Source organism: Larus michahellis, chromosome Z (assembly GCF_964199755.1).
Source record: "Larus michahellis chromosome Z, bLarMic1.1, whole genome shotgun sequence".
Taxonomy (NCBI): domain Eukaryota; kingdom Metazoa; phylum Chordata; class Aves; order Charadriiformes; family Laridae; genus Larus; species Larus michahellis.
Window position 1 is genome coordinate 58,789,632 of NC_133930.1, and position 18,716 is coordinate 58,808,347.

General features: G+C 36.8%; 1 protein-coding gene across 1 annotated transcript in view; it reads left to right on the top strand.

The window, feature by feature from the left end:
* Window positions 1–18,716, top strand: part of ADAMTS19 (ADAM metallopeptidase with thrombospondin type 1 motif 19) — a 147,399-nt gene that overhangs the window by 53,309 nt on the left and 75,374 nt on the right. The gene's annotated exons all lie outside the window — the stretch shown is intronic.

Sequence of the window (18,716 nt, forward strand, 5' to 3'; positions counted from 1 at the left end):
AGGGTTGTCATGTTGGATCATAGTTCTTCCCGGTGATGGATACTAAACAGACAAATACTGGTTTTATTGTTTATTCATTAAATGCCAAGACTCACAGTTTTCAGACTGGACGTGAGTACCCACTTAAGCCAGATGGAGTAAGGGCCAGCATCCTGTTACTCAGACAAAGTTTTCATGTATTTAGGTGGCAAATAAATTTCTCTGTGCTTACAGTCTTGTTCCACTCAAAGTACAGTGCTTATACACTCTTCAATTAGTACTTTTTCATTGTCTCTTAAAATAACAGAGTGATTTATATGAAGATTTAATGGTTTAAAGGTAACATTAACCAAGAACTCTGTTAACCAGAAAAAATCATTTACTCAAAATGAAAAACATGTGTCAAAGCTCCCTCGAAATATATAATTTCACTCTTGATTTTGAAACAAAATACATGGTGCCAATCTTCAAAAAAGTTCCTGTATAAAAGCATTTAAGGTGAACAAATATAAGATATTTTCTCCATAATGATAGAAAAAATGTTTTGGAATGTTTGTCAGATTTCTACATTCTTAATCAGGAAAAAAATTGATCAAGCACAAAATATATTGACACTTCATATTTGATAGTTTTGAAAAGTATGCAGAAATAGAAGAATTAGTTCTGGAATTTTATTTGATTACCCAACACGTGTTGAAGTTTAGAAAGTAGAATGTCTTTATTTTACACTTTTCAAAGTTACATTAAGTATTATGTTATTACTAGAAGTGTTTGGAAAGCTCTCCTGTAGCCAGGGGAGTTGTGGGGCTAGTTTCTTAATTCACACTGTAAATCCAGAATAACTCAAATGGATGCCTTCCTTGACTAATCTCATGTTTCTGTAAAACAATAATCTAGACTCTTATGTGGTATCGGTCAGCCCAAGTCAACTGATTTCCGCTAAGATATTCTGATTTCAGCATTGTTGGTTGTCACAGCCCTTTTCAAATTCCACGAGGCAATTGTTTTAGCATCAAAATCGACCAGGCCCAAGTGTTCCTGATCTTTCTCTTGTTGGTTAGCTACAGCAGTCTTTTATTTTTATTTTTTTTCTCCTGCTCTTCTGCTGATGTGTGTGCTCCCTGTTTCCTATTCCTGCACAGAAGTGAGATCCTGTTGCTCCGCCACTGGTTCTCACAGCTCTTCTGTAGCTTAAAGAGGAGTTTCAGACCTTGCTTTACTGTACGACCATCAGGGACATACTATGATTAAAACAAACAGAGGGCTTTTCTGACATGTGAAGGTGTTTATACACAAATTAAATTTACTTTAGCTAGTGAAAAAATTGGTTTAAATTTGTAATTGTCCAAGATTCTTTCCCTCAGAAGACAACTGATTCAGGCTCATGGCATTTCTGTCCTCCAAACAGGTTTCTTTAGCTTAGTCTGAGAGACCTATCTTTTAAATTTGTGGTGATTGGGGATGTTGTTCTTTTTCTTGTGCTGTATACAGGTAAAATGATTAGTGTAGATGTCTCAATGAATTTCTGAAAAGTGTAAGAAATAATTCAGTTGTCAATTTTCAGGAAATCAGGTCTGCACTAAAAGAATCACCATGACATATAAACTGGGGGCTAGTACGTGCTGTGTTGTTCTTGTGCATGCATCTTCTGGTGTTACCATATTTAAGTAACTGAAAGGAGCAACAATTCATGGGGCAACTTGTTAGTGGATTATTGCACAAACCTTAGTACCAGCAGATGGAAATCAACAGGTATTTTCTCACTCCCTTCAAGGATTAGGCTAAAAAATAAACACAGGAAGACTATTTATTGAAGCAAGTGTATGCACATATGAATTTCCCTTCCTTTGTCTACCTTTCCACTGCAGCAATTAAGATTTTGAGTCTCCGAGACATACTTCTTTTGGATTACATTTGTTGTTTGCTGCTAGCTAACATCTTCTGTGGACACATTATAATACAGTGTTCTTAGTGTGAAATGTTACAGGCACAGGCAGATTGTAAAACGATGCTCGTCTTGTGTTGGCATCAGTTTGGAGCCTCGTTAATCTTCAGTAACTGAGGGAATGAGTGTTTCTAAGGGAGGCCGTGTCCTTTCTGGGACTGCCCTGCTTGGAGGCTGCTCACTGACTTGGTTTAGCATCCCTCTGCCTTCTTTTCCAGTCTCTCTTTGTACCAGTAAAATGACTCAGCAAACCTTAGCAGAAACATGCAATTGTGTTTAATGAAAATTGTGATTCTTTGCCTAACTAGCTGTAAAATTTTGTTTGTAGCTTCCATGCAGCTCACTCTTTGCATCAAAGCTGTAGGTTTAGATTGATGGATAGGTTCTAGCAGGGCGCTTGAGAGCTTGCTGATGCGCTGGAAGTGTTCGGGGAGGCATGATGTTGTTATGGCAGCAATATCATCTCAAAATGGTTTTCAAAAGGCGTAGGAATGAGCATAATTACTACATCTGGAAATACTGGCAGGCTGAATGACCCACAGAAGATCAGTGAATTAGCAAGTGAGAGAATCAGGAAGAGAACCCAGCATGTTCTTCCTCTCCATTCAGCCTGTTACATTGTCTGCATTTCTAGTGCCTATGACATGGCTTTTAAGAAAATCTAAAATGTTCATATGCTGTCATATCACTGCAAGTTGTAAAGCTCCAAGTAAATTTTATCCTTAAAGTACATGTAGAGTTTGAAAATAATGTGCAGACAAAAAATCTTCTATTCTACTATTTGAAAGCTGTTGTTTTAGTAATACTATCCTATCGTGAATATTAATTGTAGTTCCTGCTGGTAGTTGTTTTTGTTTCTAAGTCTTTATTGAAGACAGACAATTCCAGATACCAGACACTAAGCACTTGAATCCTTGTATTATCCCTTGTCTTATGCTATCTGTTTGTACAGGAAATATCTTCTCCCATCCCTTGTCAAAAGTCTGCAGGTGTACAACACGTACTCTGTAAAATGTTGTGACCATAGTTAATGTTTTGAAAGATTTATGATAGCTGGTAAAATGTCCTAGTAACACCGATTGCAAAAAAATGGAAAAAAAAAGGTCGTATTTCCAGATTCAGTTACCGTAAGCCTTTTACTGCACTCAGTTAAAAAAGGATGCCTCTGTCAAAGGAGGGTCACGAATTTTCTCAGTATAAATTGAGGTCGGTTTGGCCTAATGTGACAGAATTATGAGACGTTTAAAAGGTAGCTTTTGCCTTAAATAGCATGACCTCAGCTGATTGTTTCAATAGTATTGTATTACTGCAGCAAGGTGAGGTGGCTTTATTTTTAAATACATCTCCGGCTGACACACCTATATTGTTCTGCACAAACATGTTTCCTTTAAAGCTGATACCATTTGCACATACTCTTAGTCCTGGTTGAAATTCCCAAGTAACAGGATGTTTTAGGAAGAGTAAATGGAATTTTTCTGATGCTTTATGAAAGACAGAGTTTACCGCATTTCATTGATCTCAGAGGAGTGTCAGTGCAATGTTGTGATTTTCGTCTCCTGGAGAGAAGGTAATTAAATGCTGTTTTCAAACAATATTTTCTATCTTATGATATCACAAAAACCCCAGGTTTTTCTTAAAAAAATAATAATATTATTTTTAAAACCTGATACTGTATCATTTGATCCTGTATTTTCAGATACCATTTTCAGTTAAAACATCAGCTATAAGAACATTGTTTCCCAAAAACATGCTTTCATCTAAACTGTTTACTAGAAAGCGTTTTCCAATAAAATGCTGACATTGCAACCTCTAAACAGAACTCCTTTAAAAACTCTTGTCAGATTGTTTTAAGGGGATGCTACAAATACAGTATATTATAGATTTCTAGGTCTGGTAACAGCTTGTGTTGCAGAGAGAAAAACAATGGTGGAAAAATGAGGCACCATCACGTCTTCATTCTGTTGCAAAGGATCTAAATAGCATGGATACAAATAATGACCAGTAAGGAATCAGACAAACATCTACACAATAAAGACCGTGAAACAAAATGAGGTGAAAGAACATGTCTTCCATCCAGCTTAGCAAAATGCCAAAGATAGATTTATTTACTTTTCTTTTCTAACGCGAAAGCTGTAGATCTTTAATGCAAAGGGCTTTGCCTTTTCCTCCAAAACTTGTCCCCAGGGATGAAGGTTTAGTCCAGCCCTATGCATTAAGAGATAACGACAGAAATACGGAATTGTGCAGGCTATCATTGTCCAGTGGAGGTTAATGCTGGAAATACTGAAGCTGAAGGCTTAGGGCCTGTTACCAATGAACAAGCAGACGAAGAAGTTGCATAGAACACGGGCAGCAGCGCTGCAGAAGTGAACTTGAGAAGTCTGTTTCCCCGCGCTTCCTCATCTGTATCCATCTGGTGTCCCTGCTCTTATCCAGAAAGCTGCTCTGTTGTAGTTTTGCGTGACTGCCCTCAGCGTTACTATCTGGGGGAGCGGTAACGGTTTGCTGGGAAGCAGGGTGAACTCTGTCGTGCTGAGCCCTACGCTGCTGTGGCTGAACTCCTGCAGGCACTTGGTGTTGCCAGTTTAAAGCTAGTTCAGGTACCCGTGTGCTACAGAAGGAGAGCCCTTGCCACACAAGCCTTGTAGGCAGGGTTAGTCTTTCTGACGCTCTACCACTTCATGTGGTTGGGTTCTGGTCTGTGGCTAGACAGGTCGGGACTGCTAGACCCTGCACTGTGTTTCTCCAGAGGAAGGGAAAGGAGGGAAGAGGTGCTGCCACTGTGTTTTCAGTGGGCATATTTGTGTTAACTGGGATAAAGAAGGAGGGGAAGTCTGCTCCCCTGCTTCCAGGCCCTCCCAACCATCAAAACTGGATCCTGCAGCATGTGTCTGTTTCCTAGAAGATACTAATTTTTTATATTCACTAGAAAGGGTTTTTTAATTTATTTTTTTCTCTTTTGTTGAGGGACAATTGTGGAAGAAATACACTTAAGGCAGTTACGAATCAATACTGTATGTTGTTCAGTTGTTGACACTTGCAGGGGGCAAGGGGGATTTCTTACCAGTCATGCCAAACAGGAATCCATAAGCACCGAGGCCTGTTGTTTATGGCCTGTCCTAATGTTGACATGCATTTTGGGAACAGGTTTCTCTACAAGACAGATAAGGCTGAAAGTAGGGTGTGGACCAGAACTACCTCCACAAAGGATGGAGTATGGAACCTATGTATAGGTCCGGCCCCATATATAGGAGAGCGGTGGAGGTGAGGAGTTGGTAGTCTCGTCAGTCTTGAAGGAAATGGAGGCATGCTTAGAGAATGAAATCAGGGGAGGTTACAAAGAGTTTTGTAAGGTGTGTGCATACGTCTGTTATTTGGAACACCTTAGCATTGCACACAGGTTGGATATTGGATAAAAGTGTTCTAAGTAAAGAAATCCTATTTGAGGTTGCCATCTTAAAATTCTGTTGACTGAAGTCGCCCATACCTGGAGATGTACACCTAGCCCTCCAGCTGACCACTGTGACCAGCATTTTTTTCTGATATTGATCACTGGTCTAATTAAATTTGTGTCTTTTGTTGTGAATGTTACTGTCCTGGGTGCCATGGGGAATTCAGGGTAGGAGCATGAGCAGATGGACAGACTGGATGAGGAGGAGCAACCACAGCAAGTTTCTCAAAGTGCAGGCATAGGTGCAGTCTGTTAAACTTTATAGGTCAAAAATATTCTATGACGTATGTCCAAGCTTGCTGCTATACAACATTTACAAAAGTGGTAAGAGCATTGTAAGCTTTGAGGTTTTGCCCTGTGAGTTGGTTCACCTCAAAATACAACTGTCCTGAACAGAAGATACTCTAAAGATATCCTGTGTAAAGGAAAGATAATTTTTGTCAGTAAGATTGCTGACATTCAGAGAACTGGGTTCACCATTTAAGCTACAAAAGACTTCCAATGGAGATTTCCAATGTGTAACCTAATCTAAGCCATCCATATAACTTTTACAATATGTACAATTTTGCATTCATACAACATTCTCTTTTACAGCAAGATCATGTTAAGAAATTCACTGACCTGTATATAAAGGAACACCTCATACAGTGAGAGCAGGAGCATCTTTTAGGTGCTTTTGTGGAAAAGCTAGCCATAGAGATCTCACTCAATTTCACATAATGAACTGTTGTTTTGGTTTTTTTTAAGTACTGTAGCTCAGATGTGTATCCAGTAGCTGCAACTGCCTGAGTAACTACAATGTTCATATGTGGCTTCTGAACATTGATTTCTCCTGTGACATAGCTAGGATGTTTTATTTAGTATAATTTGAACTATGTGGAAGTGTAGAAATGCAGAAGTTCCCTAGGAAGTGATATCCATATGATATACAGTATGTCTGGTGTACAAATACCGTTAACACACATTTTTTTTTTAAATCATGAGGGGAATTTTGAGTTCTTCACTCTACAGAATAAAACTTGTTTTTGTCAGTGAGAGACATGTCTGTAAGTACAACAGAGTGGAACCTAATTAGGTGTGAATTCCAATAAATGTAAAAAACCCAAAACAAAATTAATAAAAGAATTTAGTCTACCTCGTGTAATAAAATGTCAAATGAATTATGCATGCTATGTACAGTTTCTCAGGAAAGCAGAAGAACGTAGAACTACAATACACACGCTTAGTCATTAAATGCAGACGTCTGCTATTGCAAGCCTCAACTTTATTCCTCTTCTAGATATATTAAATTCAGTTTTAGAAATTATTATGATTCTTGATTCCAGTAAAACTCTTTAAGATGCAGTCCCGTCTTACTCTGCATCTTATTTTACTGAGTTGGACTAAATGGCATTTTTCCAGTGAGACCAGAGAGCTAGGTTTTCACGCCAAAACAGACGAACCTTTGTTTTCAAGCTGTGTTGTAACTAACTCAGACAGAAAATAACTAGGTTACAAGACATTAGATTGTTTTCTTTTCAAGCATTTTATTTTAAGTGTTTAAAGCTTAATTAATCTTAACAGTAGTAGGGTAACACAGAATAGATCTCTGAACAGACTCTTGATGGCAATTTCATAATGACTGAGCTTACTTTTAATTACTAACAACTTATCATACTTAAAAAAAGTCTTGTATTCCTTAAACAATTGATCAAGGACTTACTGCTTCAGGCAATTCCTTGCTTTTCTTCGTTTTATTTTATTTTATTTTACTTCGTAGTAGTTAGCCAATGCATTTAGAGAGCTGAAAGTGAAGAGAAAAAAATACTTTCTGGGTTTTTTTTCTGTTTATACTACAGAAGTCACTTACTTCTTTCTTACAAAGTATATTTTAACAGTCTGTCTTAGGAAACAGTAGGGCTTTTGAATGTGTTTAGGAAGACTGGAAGGTTAATTTTCATGTTTACATCCAACTTCAGAAGTTTACAATGAAACCTGTATGTAAATTCTAGATAGAGCTGAGAAAATCTCTGACACCTGTATTGAACTTCCATTAGCCTGTGGATGTTCTGGTTCCAGGCATAACAATTTTTGAAAATTAAGCAGATGAACATGTTACTCATTAGATGTACAGGATAATTTTGTGTATTTGATGATAGTGTTGGTAGTTATGATTGTCTTTAGTAGTATTTATTTGTATAGTAGTTATACATTAAAAGTAAGTACAGAATAGTTGAGATAGTATTAAAGGTGTGATCATTCCTCAGTTACTAAAGAAATCAACTCTTTAAGTTATTGTGGTTATCATGAAATATCTCTGAGGTTAGCGATTATTTTTTCTTACATTATAATAACAACTATTACATCCATTCAGACCTTGTCTAATTCTTGTTACACATTCCAGTTCAGAGACATTCAGTTGTGCTATTTCTTAGGTAGGTTACATATTGTGATTGTTTTTAACATATCTTTAAATCCGAGCAAAGTCAACTTATGTGCTTAATTGCTAAATCTGGTTCTTCTCAGTAAGTGGTCCTGTAACGTGTCACAGTACCATCCATAGTTCTTCATAATTCCGTGTGCAAGCATATTCCTTCTGTGAAAATGTAATGTAACTGTCATTTTCTACAGATTATCTACTTCATCTCTAGGTAAATTTTTGTACTTATTTTGTATTGTTTTCTGTATTTAGTCTCAACTTACCTGAGGTGTTTAAATTCTGTCTTAAACGAATTTTAAATCTAGTAAACTTACTTTATTTAACTAATTTTAACATTACACTCAATAGCACTTAGAATATTTGTGCTTGGAGCTAGAACTTTACTTTCTTTCACAGGCAAAACTCCTGTGTCCATCAGAAAAAGGTATTCCCAAGTAAGGACAAAAGAATCTGTAACAGCATACCCTGCATATTTGCTTTGTGTTAAAGAAAACAAAAGGAGATTGCAAGCTAATTATCACAATAATATGTGTTTTTCTTGTGAATAGTGTGTACTTTCCAACGTTACGTATGAATCCTTCAGCTATGCATGCTAGATTCAAAAGCGAACAATCAGCGAAACTGCAGACCAATACTGCCATGGTACGCAAGAGGTGCTCATGTCAAGGCTAGGGGAGGGTGGTGAGACACAAAGCAGAGGACAGAAGTGGGCATGGCTTAACGAAGCTCAGTTCTCTGGTGGCAAAAAGTCTTTCACCAGGAGAAAATATACAGTTTAGCTAATCAGAGTGCAAGAGGTAGACAAATGAGTGTTTTAGTGACCCTCTCACTGCATTGAACAGTCAGTTATGTCCTGTATCATTTTAAAAGTGTTGAAAAGCTGAATCAGGCCCAAGCAGCTGTGAGCTCTTAAAAATATCTTTCTTTGTGTCCTGGATTCTGCAACTTCAGTACTTATCTTTTATAACTTTTTTTTGTGTGTGTGAAAAACATTTAAATGAAATCTTGTGTGCATTCATAACAAAAATGTGTGGGTTGCCAACTGTAAGTAATCATGCATTGACAATCAGTTACTCTCTATATAAATAATACTGATGTATACTCTGTATTACTTTGTATGAAGAATTGCTCTTCATTTTATGTATCACACATACAATTAAATTTTAAAAATGAAAAATAAAATTTGGTGTCAAACATTAGAAATTAAAGGCATCCAAAATATATGTCTGTAAAATAAGGTATACGTGTTCTCTAGCTAGCCATCTGCTTCTGTAATATTAGAGTCTTGAGGTTAGCTCTTGGTAGTTATGCTTGTGTAAGGTACTTTCATGCCTTCAAAAGAAATGTTTGCAAAGTTATATTTGAATAGAGTAGGTAACCTTGCATAATATTCTGCACTGAAAAATTCCACTGTTTTTTATTGAAAGTTTTTCAAAATAAGAGACACCAGATAGCAACTTGTGACTAATGCATCGGTTTTTGTGTCCCGTAGCTATATAAATGGGAAAAAAACATCAGCATAATGGGATTAGGTAGGCCATGTAATGACTGCATATTGTTATCTGGATTTCAAAGAATGGGATGGGTAGGCAGTGATACATGGTCCTTTAACTGAGGAGGAAAGAAAAGGAGCTCTGTGGAGAGAATGGGGGATGATCCATGCAACTGCATCTAACTGTTGTCAAAATGTAAGCAAAAGTGCTCTGCAAGTACAAGCAGGAAGGAACAGGGGGACAGGGCCAAGGCTCACTCTGCATTTAAGTACCTTTGGGCAGATTTTGTGTTTGAATCTATCTCATAGCTTCCTTTTGCGACACTTCAGTGTCAACAAGTTCCTCTGTATTTCTGTTCTGAGTCTGTACTGAAGGGTTTATGTTTTCAGGATGATGTTATCTCATGTTTCTCATCAATTAATTAATCCTTTACTCAGCTTGCTCAAGCAGGGACCAGTCAGGGTCTACTAGTGCAGATGAGATAAAGGAGCCTCCTCTAGTTCTTGGTTACTTTGCGTCTTGCAGATTTTGCAAAGGTGGTTTGGATAATGGTTTCCCTGGAAGAAGAAAGCCCTGATACTCTCAGCCTTTTCAGCTTGTTTTCATAGAGTTCAAACTTCTTGAGGACCATCCCAGTAAACTCAAATAATTTTTGAGTTGGAAATAGTTTGCAGGAATATTGAGATATGGTCTTGAAAAAACTCATCAGGTGTAGGTACAAGTTGGGCCACTGATCAGTTAGTGCTGACGCTTACTTAGGCAGCATAACCACTTTCATCATATATGCTAGTACAGCATGAAACAATCTACAAGAGAAATATGGACGTGCTGGAACGTGTGCAGAGAAGGGCCACGAGGATGATCAGAGGGCTGGAGCACCTCTCCTATGAGGGCAGACTGAGAGAGTTGGGGTTGTTCAGTCTGGAGAAAAGAAGGCTCTGAGGAGACCTCGTAGTGGCCTACCAGTATCTTAAGGTGGCCTACAAGAAAGCTGGTGAGGGACTTTTTAGGATGTCGGGTAATGGTAGGACTAGAGGGAATGGATTAAAACTAGAGATGGGACTATTCAGACTGGACGTTAGGAAGAAGTTCTTCACCATGAGGGTGGTGAGACACTGGAACAGGTTGCCCAGAGAGGTGGCGGAAGCCCCATCCCTGGAAGTTTTTAAGGCCAGGCTGGATGGGGCTCTGAGCAACCTGATCTAGTGGGAGATGTCCCTGCCCATGGCAGGGGGGTTGGAACTAGATGATCTTTAAGGTCCCTTCCAATGCTAAAAATTCTATGATTCCATGATAATACATGCTTAGTTACACTAATGAAGATGGAATACAGGAGGGATATCTGGAGATGGTAATTTTAAATCACATAATTTTAGCTGAAAAAAGGGCATGATGGAAGACCGTTCTCAGGACAGCTTTTCCTTTGTTCTCATTTATCAGAAAGATGCTAGTTAAGCTAGCCATCCACATTTAGACAGTGTTTTCTGTATAAAGGAACAGTTAGCTATTTAATTCACTTTTCCTAGAAGATGTGCTATTAGTGTCTGCTGTAAGTGGTTCCAAGATCAGTCATTTTCTTCTAGTGCATCTCTCTCCTAGTGAAACAAAGTATAATTTCCTCACATGAAAAACTTAAAGGTCACAAATTTCAAAACTTCGGGCATACAGTAATAGATTATTCAAAAAAAAACAAACAAAAAGCAGACTAATACCTTTTTCAACCCCCTAGCTGTCCCTTGTCTCATATAAAAGAGAATGTAGATTGCACCATGCTTTTAAAAAAAGGAAAAAAATTCCTAAGTATTATCTTTAAGTGGGGTCTCAACGGCAGTAAAATAATCACTTTCATATGACTTTTCGCTTTATTATTTCATGAAAACATGAGAAATGCTTTACCAGATCACCTACATTGCAGAAAATGAGGAAATGTATTCCTGTGCTGAAGCACTGTTTGTCAAGGAACAATGTTACATTTCTACCACACAGCGTAATTTCTATAGCACGGGTATAATAAAATAAATTACAAAAGAAAGCAAGACAGTCTTGTTTTCCTCATATTTTGCTGTAGAAATAAAAATAAGTCTAAAGAAGGTGTGTTAGAGTGAAAATTACATGGTCTTATGAGTGATTTCACATCGGTTTGTTGCACAGAGGATGGTACCAGGACGAGGGGAAGAATGCACCACAGAGGATATTATAGGAAAACCATCTTCATGGTGCATCAAGGCTGGGATCTTTGTAAGACCAGGGAGAGCACTGGTGATATGAGTCAATCAAATAAGTAAGGGGAGTTGATGTTACACAGGGCTTGGAATCATATTCAGAAAAAAATGATTTGATGGAATGAGACAAGAGGTGAATTCAAAGGCATTGCAGTGTGCGTGGATATACACAACATGGGGGCAACCTTAGCAGCTGCACATTTTATGGATGTGAGAATTGAAACCCAGATGTCAGGAAGGCAAGGAGAGAGATAAGCACCTTGGTGAATATTTTCCGTATTTGGATAGAGTGACATAATTCTTAATTACCTCTAGTATATATTTCACTCGGTGATGCTAATTTATTTCGATCCAAGTGTTCAGAGTTGTAGACTTGTAGTATTTTAAGACATCTTAGAGTGAAGTCAGACTTCACAGCAGTGGAAGCAGTTCGGACAACTAATTGGATGATCTTATGTTGCAGGATAACATCTATTCATCCCATTCCTTATGGGGAGACTCATATTTTTTCAGTATCAGAATAAGAGACAAGAGATGGTTTTAAAAATACAATGTTTGCATTAAAATAGGAATGCAATAAGCATTTTCTGTGCTTTTTTGGACAAATTTCAGAAATCATCTTGAAATGACATCTACGCTTAAGTTTTAGGGTCAGCACAATTTTTTTAAGGTTACAGAAGTTATGGAAAATTTCCATTTAGAAAACAGAGACTACCTCAAAACTGATCTTGAAAACTAGAGAAACTTTTAAAGTACCTATACTGTACATAGCTTCCCTGGAAGTCTAAGAGCTACCCTTACATCAGCATTTTCATAAACATGCTCTTCTGTGCACTGTGCATTGTGTTTCCTTGGACCAGGGCCCTTGACATTAAACGATGAGGCTTTTTTTTAATATACTTGAAAATAAAATGTTGGGGTTTTTTAATGTATTCCAGACATTTAAAATATTTTTAAATCAACCAAGCATTTCTGTACATTATTTTTATAAAAGTATATTTAAAATACTGCTTACATTAAAAAAAAAACAACAGGTAATTTAAACAATTGGCAATGGCAAGAAAGGATACAATAGCAAAGCTGTAACAAGTTATTAGAGAAGGTCATCTTCATAAAATGAGGTCAGTTTGTGATTCTTAATGCTAGGAAGTATTCAAATTGTAATTTCTTGTACTGCTCTGGGTTTCTTGGCAAACTAAAATTTCGCTTGCCTTTTTGGCAAAGGTACCTCCCTTTGAATTCACTCTGGAGTCCGCAATTCCTACTTTTCCTTTTAAAGTCATATTGTAGCAGAAGCCCCAGTTTGCAAGCCTCTAAAAAGTTTTGCACAAAGTATTTTTACTGGGCTAGAAAATTAACTTCTTCCTGTCTTTCTGTGAAAGATAACTGTTTTTAAATACTTGTCACAGTAAATCTATGCCATCTATTCCTTACAGATTTTTGAATGGAGAAATATCAGATATGCGTCATCCAATATTCATCAGGCTGTTTAATCATCTAATATAATTGTTCCCATATATCAGCTGGTTTATTTCTCAAAAAATGTTCTAGAAGGAAATACGTAGGTCTGATAATCTGTTTTTACAATGGAACATTTCTTTTTAAACAGAACTGAAGAATAATTTTTCTGTTTGAAGAACTTCACAGAGAATTTCCCACTTTCAAGAATGCCTCCATCTCTCAGGCTTTTGCATGGCACTTTTAAACACAAATAGCCATTTCACGTCCTAGATGTTCATAGTGGTCCTGCTTGCTTCCTGACAGGTTCAAGAGCTCTGACACAAGATTAGTTTCCAGCAACTGAACTGCACTTGAATCAGACTGAAAACAATAGGGAAGAAACTGTATTTTAGAAAAGGCTAATTCTGTATAGATCAGTATTATATTTGCTTGCATCCTTTGGAAGAATACCATCTGCGGGAGCAAGCATATCAGAAGCCAGTAGTCTCTGACCAGGTTCTATTAGATATGCTACATGTGGAAGTTTTAATGTTTAAAACAAAATTTACTTAACTGAAGATATTTGATGCTACATGGGATTTTGATTTAGCAGAGTGAAATGGCAAAGTACTGAAATCCCAGTGCAAACGCAGTATAGCCACTGCAATATACAGTTGGATTGCAGTACAAATCTGACTGCTATTTCTGGCCTTTATATGCTCACTGTCGCGATGCTGGGCATTGCCAGGTGCTGGGAGGGAATATGTGAGTTAAAGTCAGCTCAATCCCATTGCTCTGTTCACAGCTCATTTTGCCAGTTGTTAAGTTTTTATACTCTCTGTCGAGCTGAGCCACATATGCACTTACCCCTTGCTGGGCTGGCTAACTCAAGAAGCCATTCACGCTCTTTTGATTAACTCAGGGAAAAACATTTACACAAGCAGTTAATCCACTGAACTGATACAGACGTTTATCTAAAACAAACCCTCCAGTCCCTTTTCTCTTAACATAACGTCGGCTTTCTTTGCAACAGCTGTGGTCAGTCACTTTCTACGTTCTTCCCTCAGCTTCATAAGCACATCGCCCTTGCCCGTCTCATCTGACCCTTCTTCTGTTTTAGGGGTTTACTGGCCAGACAGAAAAAGGTAAACTTTTTTTTTTTTTTTTAAATAAACAAGTTTATTTAAGTAAAGCAGGTATGTAAAGAAAAAATGAAAGGTAGGCTAAATAAGGATCAAAAGAGGGGAAAAAAAAGGAAAAGTGTATATATGTATGTACACAGAAATGTAGAGACAATTAGTTAAAGGAATAGACACAGCCTTAATACCACATGCACACATACCACCCAGTAACAACTAGCACAGCTGTAGGTGCCAATCTGGAGTTGTGGTGGGTCTGGTCACAACAGTAAATAAGTAAAAGGAAAATGTATGATTTGGTTTATGTATTTTCTGGTCATTGTGATGATCCATTAAGAGCAGTTTTTCCTTAGCTTCTAGGTTAGGGTTCATTCTGTCAAAGCAAAGCAGAATTCAAGCTCTGCTTTTTTCCATTTAGCATAATGTTTTAAAAATTGTTTCTTCCTAATGGTCTTTTTTATGCTGTATATATATATAGGAAAGTAATGGACAATAATAAAACTTTTCTTTGTGTAGAGTAAGTTCTCATTCCTGTTTCACTACAACCAGAAGTGCCATATGCTTAGATACTATGAGGACTGGAAATGGCTAGTTCACACAAATAGCCTTCCCTGTTCATTTTTGCCTCAGGAAAAAATACGATCCCCAGAAAGGGTTGATAGAGAAAGGTACAAATCCAGCCTGAAAGACTGCAAAACAACATTGTCACATTTCCCAGCTGTAAAGGAAATGTAGAACAAGTTGGACAACACAGAAAGCAAATTTGAGTTGTTAAAAATACTTCCTGTGGTGTAGTGCAGTGTTCACTGTCATCAGTCTCCCCATCTTGTCTGTAGAGTAACAAGGGTTTTGTCAACGTACAGAAATAGGGTTTTATGGTAGGAAACAGACACCACCTCTTAATCTGAGACATGTGATGCTCATTCCAAGTAAACTGTGTGTCTGTTATGTCTGTCCAATGCATCAGTGAAAAGTTTATCCTCAAGATGAATTTATTTATGCTCGTTTTTGGTGAGAGCTGTTCTGAAATGGCTGGCGATCAGCTTGAAACCTGTTTCTAGCATTTTAAGTAACAAGCTTCAACTTTACTTTGGAAAGCCCCATTCAATTTTGCTGCCAAATAAGTGAGGTTTTTTAAAGTCACATCTTATTTGATTGTATACAGCAGAGTTCCATGAAGGTTTCATAAGGCACTCATAATTTACCCACGAAATTTAAGGACTGAAAGTCTTTATTGTGTAAGTCCTAAAATTAGACTTTTCCACTTCTGTTAAAAAGTTAAACTTACTAATGTAGATCAAGATTATTAATTTTCTCTGCCATATAAAACAAACATGTAGAAAAATTGTTTATGCAAATCATGCCATGAGGAAGTTAGAATAATGGATCAAATTAGTTTCAATTTCTTACAGGAAGATTGAGTTATTGCATAGAAAGATTACAGTTGATTTTTATTTCATATTAATAATATGAGAAAGTAGGAAGCAAAGAAAATCTTTATTGCACTTCATATGCTGTGATTTTTCACATTTTCTTCTGAACAGAATGACTTAGGACCTCTTCAACGTCAATTGTACACAATCTAACCAAGTTTTTTTCTGTTTCTAGGTTACAGGTGCAAAAGAAAGTCAAATGCGGAGCACAGGAAGTTGTGACTTTTCAGTTTATAACTTTTTTCTTTTTATTTTCCAATATGCAGTTTTCTTTTGCATCTTGGTCTTTTCCTGTTCATGCATATTTTCATGGACAAGTTTTCCACTTGGTGATAATGCCTTTACAAAGATAAAAAAATAGGCAATTAAAAGATATAAAAAGTATACTGTCTGTACTCAGGGGCTAAGTTACAGTGCTTTGTGTAAAACGTTGCTTTACATTTTTAAGAATTTTTTTCGTATGTTGCCTAAAAGTTAAAAAAGAAGACATGAGAATTATTTGTCAACTTTTACATTAGAAGGTGTCTTTGTGTTCAGAGCTGCCTTTCTTCATAAAGTGTTTGGAATAGTGGTAGCCTGAGTATGCTTTCATATTGTTCAAAGCATTCTGGATAGTTCAGTGTAAAGCTGATGAGAAGAACTGTAGATATTCATGACACTGAAAAGGCAATGAAAGAGCAGATGAAGTTAAGTATTGTCAAATACAAAGTAATGAATATTAAGGGAAAAAAAGAGTCTTTAGCCTATATGTGCAAAACTGTGGGCTTTGCTACCACTCAGGAAAGAGATTGGAGAATGATAGGCATTCCTCTGAAAATGTCAGCTTACTGATCAGCTGAGTAAAGCGACTGTTGGGACTGACCAGGAAAGAACAGAGAACCATGGAAAAATTGTAATGGTGGTCCTTTATTAACCCGTGGTACTCCTGACCTTTTGTCTATAACCATTTTTGTCAGTAAACTGTAGCAGATCAAGAGAAGGTAAGGTATGCAGAGGGCTATAAGATGTCAAAAAGATGTAGTTTGCTTTTGCTTGAGGAGTTGCTGAATGTGCTACAGCTTTTCTGTTTGTCATTAAGATAGCTAACCGAGATTTAAGAAGGCATAGATGGCTTTGAATAGATGAATAGAGCTTTCTGTTTGAGTTAGAATACCCACTATGCAGTCTTCATAAAAGGAGAAAAAAAGTCCGGTTGTACACAGTTACACTCTGGAGCACTTTGCCATCACGTGTTGTGGACCCAAACTCTGAAAATGGTTAAGAAGGAATAGCCAAATTCGGAGAACATATTAGACATCTGTGGACTGTTTATAAGGTGCAAGAACTAAGGACCTAAAACTGTGCAATCACACATTCAGAATTTGTCCATGCGTGTATGGCATACATTGATAAGCCCTCCCCATTTTTAGACTTTTTCCCCACCCTGAGGGTTAAAGTGCAGCAGTTTGTTTAAAGGGAGAAGAGTAAGCCTAATAGTCTATTCTGAAACATAAAATCACATACTTATTGATGAAGTATTTTTCTGGAAGCATTGTTTTTTCTAAGATGTACGTAAATCAATAACAAAACAGGTGAAAAAAAATTGAGTTACATTTGTGTAAAATGCAGCACAAGTTGAATTGGGTTTATCCCATTGTTTTTTCTAATGTCTTGCATCAGTGTGTATGTGCATTTTTTTTTTTATATGTGTATATATATACACACACACACACATATATAGGTAGAATTATCATCATTGTTGATATCTGTTACTTTAAAAATAAAAAAAATAAATCAGTCTAGGCTCTTCTGTTTGCATTTTAGATTCCTGCTTGTTAACTGTGTTATTTTGATTACTGCCATGTTTAAGGGCTGCTCATTCACTGACAAGACTTTTTTTTCCTGGAAACCCTCAGTGTCTGGGACTCTCTTCAGAGCAGCTTGTGCTAATTATACTTTTACGTGTCAGCTCTGTGGAAAGCTTTTTTTCTCCTGTTTCTTAAGAAAAGTATCTGGGCTCCTAAAAAAAAATCATTTGTTAGATTAGTAATCAAATCCAGTTAAGTACTATCATTTATGTGCACAGGCCCATTGATTTGCTAGTCCAAATTTAAAATACTTATGTTCGAGTCAAAAGCCAGATGTACTTGGGCATTAGATTATGTTTCTGTTGTAGTTGCTTGCTAGGTTTGCGCATTATCAATAATTCAAACTAAGGTCATGCTATCAGGAGTGTATTGCTGCATGGCACTTTCTGAAGGCTAAAGATTTTTGGGGGAAAGTTCGTGATTCAAATCGTCGTGAGTGTTTCTGAATTTTTTCTATCCCTTTCAGGCTTGCCTATATTTCATCAGTGTTTTATACTGAAAATAGAAAATTACTTTTATTCATAGTACGTGTTTAAGCACTATCAGTGATGTGTGTACTAATTTAATAAAAATAGATCCAATATTCATGAAGTCCATGAACAGTTTCAATATCTTTGAAATTATATCTAACGTGCATTCAAGAGTAATAATGTGATTTATTATTTTACGTAGCTGACAGGGAATGCAGTAGGTGCTGGAAATCTGTTCTGTTTTACTGTTTTTTATCTTGGTCAAATTTGACAATTTTTACTGATGGATAGATAGCACAACAATGAGCGTACTGTCCCTAGATTCCTGAGAATATAACATACTCCATTAAAAATGCTTTAAAAGGGAAATGTTGGGGTTTTTTTATTTAACTGTGTACAAAGTTAAATTAAATTTATTTAATTTAAAATTATAATTAAATTTATTAAACTTTGTACAAACATGCTCTTTTTAATTCTTTCAGCTTGTGTTTTCAAGGGTTGGGAACAGAACATATGTGTTTGGTTTTTATGGAATTTTGATTTCATACAGACTGGCAATTCAGGTAGACTCTGCTCTTGATCAGTGGTAGAAGGAATATCTGGATGATGCCCTATTCCACTTACCTGGAATCAAAGAATATGTTGTAGGAACTTTGTTCTGTTGTTTTTTATGGTCATTATTGCCTTATAATCTGGAAAAAGAATAGTCTGTTGGTCAGAACATTACTGTTCCCAAAACAGAAGTGCTGTGAAATAGCTCAGGAATGTGCAGAGGTGATATCCAGGTGTTATCAATGGTTTAAACTGGTGGTATGTGGAAGGGTGTCTTTCTCTTTTAAAAACATCTAAAATTAGCAAGTAGATTTTGGAGCAAGTAT